At 35.9% G+C, this 16,165-nt stretch overlaps 1 protein-coding gene across 1 annotated transcript in view; it reads right to left on the bottom strand.

Annotated features, from left to right (window-relative positions):
- Nucleotides 1-16,165, bottom strand: part of LOC111050394 (carboxypeptidase D) — a 296,777-nt gene that overhangs the window by 29,377 nt on the left and 251,235 nt on the right. The window lies entirely within an intron of this gene.

Raw genomic sequence — 16,165 nt, 5'->3', positions numbered from 1 at the left:
TGAGACAAACGACTGCCGACGCGAATCACACCTCTATCAATGAATGGAGACAGGCGACGTAGGCGCATAGAACAATCCTCTCCCTTCTCTAATTGCACAAATTCAAATGAAAAATGTATTTTCTGTACCACTTTACATAGATACCTCTCAGCAACATCGAAATCTGATTCTTCTGATTGGGGTAAGATTCGTAAGAATTTTTGGAGAAGAATTACAATTCTCAAAAGACGACCATAATCTGAACAACGACCAATCAATGAATATATTGCATTGCTGTTACAATCAGGAGATTTTGTGACTGTCAACACTGACGGTTTTTTCGCCTCCGGTGGATCCACTACCTCTTCCATTTCAGTTTGGATGGGCCAATCGCATTCGTCCTCTTCTATCCATGATGGACCTGAGAGCCACAACGGAAAGTTCACAAGCTCAACTGGTGTAAACCTCTAGACAAACAGTCCGCGGGATTTTCAATTCCAGCAACATGCATCCACTCCTGTATACAAGAATCCTGTATTTTTGCTACGCGATTACCAACAAAAGTTTGCCATTTCGCGGATGGAGCATTAATCCAACACAAGGTGACTGTAGAATCAGAGAGTGCGACAATACGAGACACATGACAAGGTTCACTAATAATAGTGACTACTGAATTCATGAGTTCTGCCAACAAGAGTGCCGCACACAACTCCAAACGAGGTATTGAAACAACTTTAGATGGTGCTACCTTGGACTTTGAACACAATAATACAACTCTTGGCTCCTCGCTCTCCTTCTGCGACTTCACATAGATAACTGCACCATAACCAGATAATGATGCATCACAAAAACCAATCAAACTGATGTGAGAATCCTGGAACAAACCAATGTGACGTGGAACAGCAAATTTCAACAATAGAGGCAACTCTTTTTGACATTTCTCCCAAAGAGTGCATATAGACTCAGGCGGCTTCTCGTCCCAATCCACTCCTAATTTCCACAGTTTCTGGACAAGACATTTTAGAGATGATGTAAACGGTGACAAGAGACCAAGTGGATCATAGATATGAGCCATCACTGACAGAATAGAATGCTTAGTAGCGATGACCTCACCACTCTTGACTGAAAACTGAAACAGATCAGTACTAGGTTGCCAATTCAATCCCAAGATAGCCAAGGTGTCTGCTCCGAAATCCTTGTACGAAAACGATTTCTCTTCCTCCGAGAATTTCTCCAACATTGATGGTGAATTTGAAGTCCACTTTGTGAGCGAGAAACCTCCTCCCTCAAACAGCTGCTTGGACTGACGATACAGCTCCACGGCCTCTGACTCTGTGGTGACAGATGTGACTAAGTCGTCCATGAACATGTCTCTTGGTATCCTTGCCTTGGCTGCTGGAAAACGATTTCCATCCTCCTCTACAAGCTGGTGGGCGGTGCGAAGCGCCAAATATGGAGAGCTTGAATCACCAAAAACAACACAATTGAGCTGATAAATTTCGATCGGATCCTCCGGCGAAAATCTCCACAATACACGCTGATAACGATGGCAGGAATCCTCCACTAATATCTGTCGATACATTTGTTTAATGTCAGCAGTTAGTGCGATTGGGAACAAACGAAAATTAACTAACAAAACAAAAATGTCAGTCTGCAATTTGGGACCAGCATGAAGAACCTGGTTCAATGACAAACCCGATGATGTTCTCGAACCAGCATCAAATACAATTCGGATGAGTGTGGTAGTGCTGCTTGCTTTCACGATGGCGTGATGCAGTATGTAGTAGCCACCTTGGTCTGTCTGATCTGCTACAAACGACATGTGACCCTGACGTAGGTAATCGATCAATATTTCATGATATGAAATACGAGTATTGCTGTCAAGCTCTAGTCGTCTCTCCAAAGTCAGCAGTCTGCGTTCGGCGACAGCATACGAATCTCCCAAGCTGCTGGGCGGCTCCGCAAATGACAAGGCAACAACAAAACGACCAGAATTCACACGATGTACAGACTTCCAAAAATTTACCTCACACTCCAACTCTTCCGGTTTCAGTTGACAGCTTAGTGCAGGGCACGATTCCAACTCCCAAAAACGGTCCACAAAACTATCCAATGATGGACTACTAACGAATGGACTACAGATGGCTGTAAAACAATTCGACACATTCGTTGTTGAAGTGAGAATCGGTGCTCTCCCCATCAGAATGTGACCAAAGACACTATCAACAGTCATCAATTCATGTGATTCACCTGTACTAGGACTCCCACGTAGCAAGTGAGGAACTAACTCCGCACCAATGATGCCATCTATTCTACTAGGAAGGTAGAATTTGTCGTCAGCCAGTGTGAGATTTTCAAGATGATGAAGTTTGGATCTGTTGATTTCACAAGAAGGCAACTTGTCGATGATCTTATCTACCACTGTGGCATCCATCGAAAACTTGACGGTAGGATCCAACTTCGACTGAATCAACACACAAGTACGACCTCGAACTTCACTAGTACCACCACCGAATCCACGAACCACGGTTTTCATGGGCTGGAATGGTAGTCTCAAACGCCAACACAATTTGGCTGTAACAAAATGACACTGACTCCCGGTGTCAACCAAGAAACGAACATCACAAAGCTGATCATTACAATCTCGAACATGTGCAGTGACGGTCGACAACAAAACGGTCGAATTTTTTACATCGTTGGATGTAGAACAACTACTAATAGGTGATGTGCCACCTGCCTTGGAGTTCGACAAGGACACAAGGACACAAGGACACCTTCATTGGAACTTGATCTGGGAAAGTGCAATAAAGAATGATGTGATTCTCGACATTGAGCACACTGAGTTTTTCTACGACAATTTCTACTCAAATGATCCACATCGAGACAACGAAAACAACAAAACTTTCCTTTAAGCAAACAATAACGATCCTAAGGAGTCATTTTCAAGAAACTTGCACAATCTACTAACCGATGACCTGGTTTTGAGCACTTCAGACAATTGGGCTTTTTACTAGATGCATCGTTAGATGAATCATTAGATTGAACCACAAACACCTTTGATTTATTATCCTTTTTTGCCTCATATTAAACGATTCAGTCTGTTTCTCATCAGAAGGAAGAGTCTTAATTTGTTTTTCAATGAATTTGACATAATCGGTATAAGTTGGCATAGCCTTGTCACGGACGGCCGATTCAAAATTTCTACGAGAACTTGGATCCAGCAATCTCAAGCCATGATAGAGGAATATCGAGTCTGACAAATCAGTGAGTCGCAATCTCTTCACTGCATTGATTGAACTGCAAAACCCATCCAAAATCGCAATACAACCTGCCTTTGATTCTGATTTTATTGGACGAGATTCAAAAATTTGTTTGAAATAGGCATTGGCTTGTGCCCGTGGATCGTTATAGCAGGTCAATAATGCCTGCCAAATTATTTGATAATTGTTAGCCAATGGTGGCAAATGACAACAAATATTTGCTGCTTGTCCAGTAAGTCTACTTACAAGATATTGTACCTTCTGCTGATCGTTCAAACTCTTGTTGTCATGTACCAATGCCTTAAATAGTTCATAAAACACCGACCATTGAGTCTGGTTCCCATCAAATTTCGGAAGGTCGATTTTAGGCAGTACCGACTCGGACACGACCGGCTGTGTACTAGCTGCTGTAGCTGCCGAAGATTGAGCAATAGCATCAGTCGCCTCTTTCTGTTTGAGAGTGTTAGCCGCTACTACAATATACTGAAACAGATCTAGGTGTGAGTCGTTGAATGCTACAACATGATCTTTATTCAACTCAAGTTCCAACTCATTAACCACCAATTCTGTCTTTTCATAATCCGAAATGGTCTGAGACACCCGAGGATACAAGATTGAAAATTGCTCAGCAACTTTTGGATCAGAGACATTTCTAGACAGTTCATAAATCCTTTGCAATCTGGCATACAATTGTTCCAGTTTAGCGCGATGAACCCTGATTTGTTTCTGTAATTTTTCCTCCATCTTGAACTCATACACGAAACAATTCAGCCCCGACAATACAAACAACAGACAATAAAACAAGAATGAGTTCAAAACTAGATGAAAGGAAGAATCACGACTAGTAAGTTATCAAAGTTAAACTTTGATTATCAATTCACAAGATAAGTTACTGCTGAAGACAAAACTATATGATTAGATAATGTTCTTCCAACAACTCACAAACAAACAATAACTTGTTGAATTGAACAAACAAAATCATGCTGTGATTAACCTTCACTAACATGTATAACAAAATGAACAATACAAATTCCAACAAACAAATTCCCGAAAAAGAGCACAATGAGCCTAGTTTCAGGAAAATTACAATTTTAACTGAAATAAATTTAATTTCAGACAAATACAAATTGACAAGAAACCTTGCTCTAGAACAAGGCTACAACAAACTTAAGTTGAGCATAGATCAGACCATTCTCAACATGCCAACATTGGACAAATACGAAACTGCTTAAATCCAATGTGTGTGAATTAATCAACAAATTACAAATTTAAATTCATTCCGGCCTGGCAGGATCAAGAAATGTTCTGAACAAAGCTCAGGCTAGAGCTACCAGAGGACTGTAATTTACTATTCAAATAATCAAATACAAACAAGGAGCAAAATTTAATCTTCAATTTGAACCAGGTTATTTGTACAGTCAAACTCTGCATTAATGAACAATAAAAAAGAGCAAAAACTCACCAGATTTAATCCAATCTTGTCTACTTGCCCTTCGAAGCCTTTATTAGGTGTTTTGATCAGATTCAGGGTGGGATAAAATCGGGGAAAAGAAAGGTTTGCTTCCGGGCTGCCTTTTCGCATTGATTCTGTGTTCAACTTGCAGGTCATACACTGTGTTTCAAACAAAGCTCAAACTGGATTCTTTATAAATTCAAATCCGATTCAAATTAATTCAATTCAATACTATTTACGCTGTTATATTCATAATTCACACACACTACACTCAAACAATTATTTACAAGAAATTTCTGATCGAAATTACATGACAAAATACAAAATTCGGTCTTGCAACAAGACAACAGGGTGACAAGACAAGACAGACTGAACTAGGACAACTCACAAAAAACATCCAGAATGCCAAGCAAGCAGGACGGTTTGCGCCGGCGCAAACACAAGCCCGCTATTCGCAGAAGCAGTCTGGCATTTTGGCGCTACAGTTCGAATTCTCTGGCCAGACCATACCCCCGCCTCTGAAAAACTATTTTTCAGCCAAGTTACAAAAACTAAAAAAAAACACAGAAAGGAAAAAATCCAGACATGCCAAAAAGAACAAAAACACCAACACCAAAAAACAACACAAGGAAAAAATGCAACATGCACAACAACTATTGAGTTGGGAGTGGATATAATTTTGTTACTAGGTCGAATATGGAAACAACGATTATATTTAAAGACACAAATACGAATAATAGAGCGAGCAGACAGTATCCAGAATTTCTGTCTGATCAAGGACAACAATAACGAAGGTCCAGCATGACAATTCTTCTTGTGATGATAATCAATCAACATCGATACGAAAGTGTCGGATTTTGGTAAGATCATCTGATGACAAGTCTCAAATTCCAGTCCAGCATGAGACAAACGACTGCCGACGCGAATCACACCTCTATCAATGAATGGAGACAGGCGACGTAGGTGCATAGAACAATCCTCTCCCTTCTCTAATTGCACAAATTCAGATGAAAAATGTATCTTCTGTACCACTTTACATAGATACCTCTCAGCAACATCAAAATCCGATTCTTCTGATTGGGGTAAGATTCGTAAGAATTTTTGGAGAAGAATTACAATTCTCAAAAGACGACCATAATCTGAACAACGACCAATCAATGAATATATTGCATTGCTGTTACAATCAGGAGATTTTGTGACTGTCAACACTGACGGTTTTTTCGCCTCCGGTGGATCCACTACCTCTTCCATTCCAGTTTGGATGGGCCAATCGCATTCATCCTCTTCTATCCATGATGGACCTGAGAGCCACAACGGAAAGTTCACAAGCTCAACTGGTGATAAACCTCTAGACAAACAGTCCGCGGGATTTTCAATTCCGGCAACATGCATCCACTCCTGTATACAAGAATCCTGTATTTTTGCTACGCGATTACCAACAAAAGTTTGCCATTTCGCGGATGGAGCATTAATCCAACACAAGGTGACTGTAGAATCAGAGAGTGCGACAATACGAGACACATGACAACGTTCACTAATAATAGTGACTACTGAATTCATGAGTTCTGCCAACAAGAGTGCCGCACACAACTCCAAACGAGGTATTGAAACAACTTTAGATGGTGCTACCTTGGACTTTGAACACAATAATACAACTCTTGGCTCCTCGCTCTCCTTCTGCGACTTCACATAGCTAACTGCACCATAACCAGACAATGATGCATCACAAAAACCAATCAAACTGATGTGAGAATCCTGAAACAAACCAACGTGACGTGGAACAGCAAATTTCAACAATAGAGGCAACTCTTTTTGACAATTCTCCCAAAGAGTGCATATAGACTCAGGCGGCTTCTCATCCCAATCCACTCCTAATTTCCACAGTTTCTGGACAAGACATTTTAGAAATAATGTAAACGGTGACAAGAGACCAAGTGGATCATATATACGAGCCATCACTGACAGAATAGAACGCTTAGTAGCGATGACCTCACCACTCTTGACTGACAACTGAAACAGATCAGTACTAAGTTGCCAATTCAATCCCAAGATAGCCAAGGAGTTGTCTGCTTCGAAATCCTTGTACGAAAACGATTTCTCTTCCTCCGAGAATTTCTCCAACATTGATGGTGAATTTGAAGTCCACTTTGTGAGCGAGAAACCTCCTCCCTCAAACAGCTGCTTGGACTGACGATACAGCTCCGCGGCCTCTGACTCTGTGGCGACAGATGTGACTAAGTCGTCCATGAACATGTCTCTCTGCTATTAGCAGAACCAGTCTGGCATTTTGGCGCTACAGTTCGAATTCTCTGGCCAGACCAATATATATATATATATATATATATATATATATATATATATTAGGGATGGGTATCGAAAGACAAAACATCGATGTTTTTTTCATCCTAACATCGATAAGTGAAAAACATCGAACAGTAAACATTGATGTTTTTAAACATCGTTTATCGCCCTACGTTTTTATGGATGATACTATTAGTCCAGTCAATATAGACATAAAAAAGGGGGTGTGCTTGCAATTTATATTGTAGTTCTGATTTTTTAATATATTATTTGGGTACATAAGAGGAGTCCAGAACCAATTTCTTCATGCAAGATTTCCTTGTGCTAGATACAGAATAGCCCAAAAATCTCGTATTTTCGGCTCATTTTCCAGTTTTCAGCTATTTCTGCCAAATCTCTCCCAGATTATAAAATTCTGAAAAAATGAGATCACTCGGAACTCCCTATCTCCAATGAGTACTTAGTTAATAATTTTCAAAAATGATTGAAATTTGAAGAAAAATCAATTTTGATGAATTTGATTTGTTTAGTTTTATCAACAATATCATCCGATTGTTACAATTTAGATGTATATTTCAAAATCCCTCTAGGCGTATTTTTGTGCTATACAATCTGAGATCAGGTAGAGCGCTCTATGTCATATAGATTTCCAGGTACACCTGACAACAATGCTCCTTGTATTGAGAAAAACACCTAATTTTCAGCTTCAACCATCATCACCATCTACTTTGTCCCTACATTGATATTTTGCACAATGACATAAGTTCATGGGTAAGAATCACAATGCTCAGATTTCATCGTACTACACTTCTTTCTTCTCGGCTCGCCGAGGCGGTTCAAAATCATGCATCATAATTCGGTCAAAAAATAGAAGATTTATTGTTGAGTGTAGGTACTTAAGCACATATTCAATACATAAAAAATGGCCAATTTCTATATTCAAAGCTATGTATCTCGGTATTCTCGGTAACCCCTTATTATAAAAATTATTACATGATCTTGAAATGTACAATAGAATTTTCTATTTCATCTGCTGTGAGCAATTCATGGAAAAATATGTTCTTAAAGTGAGATTTGATTGTTGAAAAAAATCCGGAAATTGTAGATATTTTTCTCATATTAACGGTTTTGGCAGTTCTATGATAGCGAAAAGTGATTCAAGATAGATTTTAGGCAACTGAGCTCGTAGAGGATGAATTTATCTACAATTTGTAATCAATCGTAAGTTTCTATGATTTATCAGACTCATTTTAGAAACTCTTGATTAACAGTAAACTTACGAAAAAAATGTAAAAACTGAAATCGCCATTTTTAAAATCTCAACTTCCAAATTGTTTTGGAATCGAAAGTATTATTTATTGAAGTGGGTAGAGGGGGACAATTTTCACATTCTCACTAGATTTGGAAATTTTATCAGAAGTATTTTACAAGACATGCAACTTTGAATATAGAAATTGGTCATTTTTTGTGTATTGGAATATGGGCTTAAGTACACTCAACAATAAATTTTCCATTTTTCGACCGAATTTGACTTATTATGCATGATTTTGAACCGTCGTGACGAGCCGAGAAGGATGAAGTGTAGTACGATGAAATCTGAGCATTGTGTCAAAAGTTATGTGTTTGAAATTTTGATCCTTGAGGTGTCCTTGAGCGTGCCTCTCCACTAGGAAATACTGAAATGAAGTGAATCTTACGGGTGATTCTCATAGAACATAATCACAAGAACTTATGTCGTTGTGCGAAATATCAATGTGAGGACAATGTAGTTGGTGATAATGCTTGAAGCTGAAAACTAGGTGTTTTTCACAATACAAGGAGCATTGTTGTCAGGTGTATCTGGAATATGAGATAGAGCGCTCTACCTGATCTCAACTAGAGCAAAAAAAGAGCTTCTAAAGTGACTACAATTTTATCTGGAGCTATTGTTCCAATATTCTAACAGTTACTAACTGGAATCACAGCAATTTTGGACTTGTGGTATTCAAGTAACAGTCTTTCGAATAATTGAAGTCAGGTTGTAACTAGAAAGATACATCAACTCTAGTTCACAAGATTTGTCATCTTCATGGTCTAGTCCGAAACCTCTTGGGATATCCTTGAGGATTCGGTCTTGAAATTTCACCCTAAGCTAATTTTAGCAATCATTGATACTCATATCGTATTCATTCAATACCTGATAGATTTTTTAGGAAATGGAAATGGATTAAGTTTTTTATATTGATATCTGCACTCCTTACAATACGAGGACCTCTTTTCCAGAGCTAGATTAATTAGTTAAACACATGTTGAGGAAATAATTGTAGTAAGAAAAAACTCTTTCTTCCTAAGAAACGAAGAATCCGACCTCTTATTCAATTCTAAATAACTAACTATCTAACCTTGACACGGACCACAGAAGTAATGTAAATCTTCAAGAGTATCCAACAGTCTCACATAAAAATACAGAGAGCCTGATTGAAAAATAAGAATAGCAATCTACAGGAAATCAAAACTTATGCGAGATCTTTCATAAGAGTGATCTATATTCACGAAAAACACTAAACAGAATACTACACTAAATATGATAAAGATAATGATTATAATTCTGTTACTATTGCTTATTGCTCTCAAGATAATCCTCTTCAAACAAAAAAATAAAAAAAAAACTTGTATCAAATTCAAAAATTAGAATTGTTTTTACTTTTTAGTTGGGAGAAACATTGGATGACCAATGTCTAGGTGAAACCATCGATAAGTGAAAAACATCGAACAGTAAACATCGATGTTAAAAACATTGATGTTTGATGTTGAAACATCGATGTATCGATACCCATCCCTAATATATATATATATATATACTCCTGAGTGGGTAGTGAGACTTCTGATTTATTTTTAATAAATTTTAATAATTTTTAATTTTTTTTGACCTTGTGCTTTGACCCTATGAGAAGTCTGGCACACATGTTGACCTTTGACCCCTTGGGAAGTCTAGCACATGTCGTCCCAGAACCGGCAATTTATATTTACTTTGATTAAATAACAAATAGAATGGAATAGTAGAATTTTATTGGACATTCACCTGTTTAAAAAATATGGTGATTTTGCAGAAGGCCTAGTCATTACAGTATTAGATAGCAAGCTAGAATGTTTAAATTTTGGCTCCAATAAGGCACTATCTCAACAAACTTTATAGGCTTAGTTTAACTGGATTAACAATTTTTTCCAAATTTAAATGTTTTTTACCTGAGTGTTCAAACTTACATTGTTTTTTTTTGGGGGGGGGGATAAAACTTCTTTTTCAAATATTAGGGGGATGTGTCCCTCCTTTCCATGGTAGAAACTATGCCCGTTCATCATAACTGTGAAACTTTTGGGGGTACTTTCTTGAAGCTGCTGGAGATTTTTTTAAGTATATGCATTAAACTGAATAAACTATAATCAACTAGAGCAATATAAGCTATATTGAATTCCTTCATAATAATAGATAGTAAAAAGTGAACTAACATTGAAGTGCTATCTGTATTTCCTCTATCCCCTGCTATCTAGTCCCTAAGCAAAAAAAAAAATCAAGTTCCATTTCTAGGGGGGGATACATCCCCATATCCCCCCCCCCCGGATACGCCGCTGTTGATAAAACTCTGTTCTAGTGCATCATTGATCAGCGAGAAGCGCTAAACAAGTCAAGTCAAATCAAGCTTTTCCTATTTCTCATTATTAGTCACAATGATAATTGAAAAAGTATTAGAATATATCATTAATAGCTCCTGAAGATGCAATTCCTTCAGCTACGCGGCTAGAGTCGTCGCTAAAGAATATTGGTTTGTATGTAAATGTTCGACGATAAATTTTGATTGCTTTCATCAGTCAACTTCAAATTTTGAACACAAATTATTTGAACCATTACGCTGATTGAGTTTGTTGCCAAAAAATTGTCTCAGACAGAAAAATCCGTCTTTTTTAGGAAATTACAGGATAACATTACAAGTGCATGAAAAAATATCTTCATAAATCGCAAATGAGCTGTTATCAATTGTTGCATGCTCAATTAATAACTAAATACAAAAACTGATAACTCAATACACATTTTCTCAACTTTTCACTGCTTTGAAGCTAGTTGAAAGTCGTAGAGTGAAGACGTACTTCTCGTTTTCATCTACTGCAAAACGGATTTTCAAGCGGTTTTTTGTATTTGAAGCATATACACGTTCGTTTAACCAGGATTCCACTCCGCAGAAAAGATAAGTAGCTCTAAAAAATATAATATTCTTATAGAACAGCACCATTGCAAAATAAACTTGTAGTAGCTTTCATCAGGGAAGAGATAAAGAGATAGCAGCTACGGTTATCTTGTTAAATGGACTTTGATCCCTGACCCGTCTCTACCCATTATCAAATTCCCGTGAATAAGGAGCTTCCTTATCAAACCTGCCACGATAGCTCTCTTGGCAACTCATTAATCCTTTCTTACCAATCCTCACGGAATTTATTAAAGTCTCAGCCTAAAAACTTTTTCAAATAATAATTGGATGCATTAAAGCTATTCATACAAAAAAGCAATGTTGAAATGCAATTGCAATTGTGGAAAAAATTATTCAGATATTGATGTAATTACTTGCAGTGACTGCGCCTTATCTTTCTACTACGAGTGTGTAGGATTTACCGAAATAAATTACAAAAAGTTTTCCAAGGCAAGTCGAGAGAAGTGGAAATGTCCTGGTTGCAAAAATGCGAAGGTCTCTGATTCTGAAACCGATTCTGAAACAGCTAACTTATCGGTTAAATTCAGAGATGAAATGATTAGAGAGGTTCGGCTTGCGATATCCGCGGGTCTTAATTAATTTATGGAGGAAATGAAGGACCTTCGTAAGTCGGTGGACTTTTTTTCGTCGAAGATAGATGAATACAATCTATCAATAGAGAAATATAAGGCTGATAATGTGAAAATCTCTAAGGAAAATGCTATCATGGAAGAGAAATTAGTTGATTTAGAGGCTCAATTGTACGAATTGCACAGTACACAAGATCAAACAATTTGGAAATTCATGTAATTCCTGTTACTAAGGAAGAAAATGTAAATGCGATTCTCCATGATGTGGCCAAAAGTCTTCAGATTGAGTACAATAATGCGGAGATTGATATCGCCCATAGACTACCGGCAAAGAAAGGGAAAGAACAACCAATAATTGTCAGATTTATAAACAGAACCACAAAAAATCAATGGTTATTGAGCTATAGAAAGTTTCTTAAGGATTTGAGAGAGAAAGCAAACAATGAAAGAGAAAATGTACAAACAGGGGGAATTGTGGAAACCCAGTTTGAAACTACTCATATAAACAGAAACATGAAAAATGGTCCAGTGTATATAAATGAAAATCTCTCTCCATATTTTAAAGAGCTCTTGTACAACACGAAAAATTTTGCTAAAAAGCACTACTTTAAGTTCACATGGTTCAGAAACGGAAGAATTTTCATCAGAAACAATGAAGATACAAGACCCGAGCGCATCTCAACGAAAGCGGACCTGGACTACTTGGAGTTGAATGGAAAGGATGGAAATCAACACTCAGTACCCGTGGACCACAACGCATAGGACGGACACAAAGGAGACTGATTTTTTATTTACTTGAGAACGCTTTTCTTTTTATATGACTAACATAGTAGAAGACCTGTTTTCATTGTATGATAAAGAAAATAATAAAACAAATGAGATAGACGATTATATCAACTACATACCGAATGTTGAGGATGTTGCGGTACGCTTTTTGATTATATACTCAATGAATATCCGTAGTTTAAGTAAAAATTTCGATGAATTCCTTTGCACTCTTGAAAATAATTATAAAACTAAACACGACATAATATTACTTACTGAAACTTGGTGTAATTTAAACACACCCTTTACGTACAATATACCAGGATGATATAAGGTTGTGGATAAGAGAGGTAGTATGAATGTGTGTGATGGCTTATGCATATATATAAATGAATCTCTGAGTTATAATGTAGTTGATTGTGATATTAGGGAGGGCAATTCTATTTGTATTGAAGTTGAAACTCTCAGCGGTAAATTTTTAAAAATCATAGGTGTTTATAGATCTCCAAATGGAAATGTGTCCAACTTTTTAGAAAGTGTTGAAAAGTATTTAACCAATATTCCAAACGATGTTGATGTTTGTTTTGCAGGAGATATAAATATAAACATATGCGTAAATAATAAAATAACTCATGAATACTTAGATATAATGAATAGTAATGGATATAAACCTTATATAACTGGCTACACTAGAGTAACTGATAAGTCTGAAACCTGCCTATATCACATTTTCCTCAAAAGTGCAGATAAAAACATCAAATATAAGACAGGAAATATATTAAAAACTAATATTACTGACCACTTCTCAGTTTCACTCAATCTAGGATATGTAGGTAACATAAACAAACACAAAAATCACAAAATTACTGAAAAAATAAACTACGATAAACTTAAAGAATTGCTGTCTCAGGACAACTTATTCACCGACTTCAAGAATGAAAATATTGAAGTAAATCAGATGGTAGCTTTCTTTGTTGATACACTAAATCGATTTATTAATATTTCCTCTAATGAAATACATATACCACATAAGAAAAAAACCATAAAACCATGGATTACTCCAGGGTTAATTAATGCCATTAATAAAAAAGATAAAATGTACAAACAACTAAAAAGGGAACCTTTTAATACGAAATTGAGGGAAGATTTAAATGTCTATAAGAACATATTGAATAAAATGATACTGTCAACGAAAAATAACTATTATTCAAATGAAATAAATAAAAGCATTCAAAATTCCAGAAACCTCTGGAAATGCATTAATGAAATCATAGACGAAAAAAATATCTCAAATGAAAAGATTAATATAGAAGCATCCACACCAAATAGGTTCTTTGCTAGCGTAGGTTCTAGACAGGCGGAAGCCATACCAAAAAGTGGAAATCCAACGAATTTGGAATTTAATAATAATTATTCTACCCTCCAAAACTCTTGTTTCTTAACTCCAGTTGGCCCTTCCGATGTAGAAGAAGCAATTCATAAATTAAAAAATAATGCTAGTCCTGGGATGGATAACATATCAAATTTCATTCTGAAGCAAATTGCTCCACTTATTGCTTCACCCATAGCAGACATTACAAATAAAATTTTTGTTACAGGTATATTCCCTGATCATTTTAAAATTGCTAAACTAAAACCATTATTTAAAGGTGGTGACAAAACTAAAGAAAATAACTACAGGCCAATTAGCCTTCTTAGCAATTTAGCTGAAATTGTTGAAAAAATAATTGAAGTAAGACTAATAAATTTTTTATACAAGCACGATATAATAGAGAAATGTCAATTTGGTTTTCAAAGTAATAAAAGCACAGAGGATGCATTATGTTATTCCATGAATGAGATGTGACAATTTAAGTAACGAAAATAAAACCATGTCAATATTTCTAGACCTATCTAAAGCATTCGACACAATACCACAGGAAACACTCTTCATAAAATTACACAAAATAGGAATTAGGGGAATTACTTTAAATTTATTTAGAAGCTACTTACAAGACAGATCCCAAATTTTAACCTTAAATTCACAAAAAAACACACTAAATCTAACATCGTATGGCTTACCGCAAGGAACAGTCCTATCGCCTGTTTTATTCTTAATATATGTTAATGACCTATTAAAATTGAAATTAAAAAATGGCAGGATTGTGTCATTTGCCAATGATACGGCTATAATCTTATCCAGTGCTGATTGGTTGAGCTTGTTTAGTGATGCCGAAAGTGATATAATGATAATAAAGCAATGGCTTGACTTAAACACCATGAGTTTAAATGTGAATAAAACAAAATTTATAACGTTTTCTCCAACATTTCATTTAACGTTTTCTCCCCTGGACAACCAGACAATCATTTTAAATTAAAACTGCTCTCCAATTGCTCTGACCGCTAAAAATGTAATTGCCCAGAAAAACTAAAAACCAAAAATACAAAATATCTTGGAGTGATAATTGATGAAAACTTGAATTGGCAACCTCATATATATTTTCTATGTAAAAAACTTAAATATATATCATATAAATTCTATAAACTCAGCAAAACATTGAACATCAAAAACTTGAAAACTGTATATCATGCCTTAGTACAGTCGGTTTTACAATATGGGGTAGTCATATGGGGTGCAGCATTCGATGTAAACCTGAACAACCTTTTTATTGTCCAAAAAAATATTATAAAAATCATTTTGAATAAACCGAAATTATACCCCACTCATCAAATTTTCCAGGAATTTGATGTATTCACAGTTAGACAACTCTAAGTTAAAACTTTACTTAAATACTAAAAATAAAAGCAAATTTCCTAAATTAAATAAACATGTCTACAACTTCAGACAAAATATAATAGAAAAATTCCAAATTTATCCTACGAAGTTAACTTTCATTAGAAGACAATTGATTTACACAAGCAGCAAATTAATAAATGCAATACCATTTGATTTAAATGATAAAATATCAAAGAAGAGCATAACAGAGTGGATTAAAGGTGAGTATTTCTTCACTTTGAACCTAGCACTGTGATTGGTTTTTTTTTCTGTTTCAGTTTTCAGTTTGGTATTTCTCTGAACTCTGACCTTTTATAAACTATCAATGATAATTGATAGGTGTGAATTATTCTACTTTGGACCACATTTTTAAAGTATATTTTTTGTCTCTACTTTTGTTATAAAGCTTTTTGTTTCAATTTCTAGCTATTTTTAAGGATTTCTTTTAAGCAACTCTCACCAGCAGGCAGAGATTTTTCTTTTTGCTGGTGATGCCTAGAAATTTTATTATTGGGGTTTTCTGCTCTCATGTATATGCATGTATGTGTAATATTGTATTATGAACAATTTATTTTCATTTTTTCTCGTGTATGTATGTGTATGAGTAAATTATTGTTCGTTTTCTTTTTTGCAATAAATGGATTTGAAAAATGATTGAATAAGTGTATAATCCAGTATATATTGTAATCTACATAAATAAATTACACAGATTGACAATGATAATATGAAACTATGTGGAATCAGAAAAGACACTGATAGTCTGTGCGTTTGCTGGGTATAGAATGGAGTGTCGAATGATTAGGTGAATCATGAACTGTAATTCTATGATAATGCTTATAAGT

This window comes from Nilaparvata lugens, chromosome X (genome assembly GCF_014356525.2).
Source record: "Nilaparvata lugens isolate BPH chromosome X, ASM1435652v1, whole genome shotgun sequence".
Lineage (NCBI taxonomy): Eukaryota > Metazoa > Arthropoda > Insecta > Hemiptera > Delphacidae > Nilaparvata > Nilaparvata lugens.
This window is presented reverse-complemented; position numbering and strand designations above follow the sequence as displayed.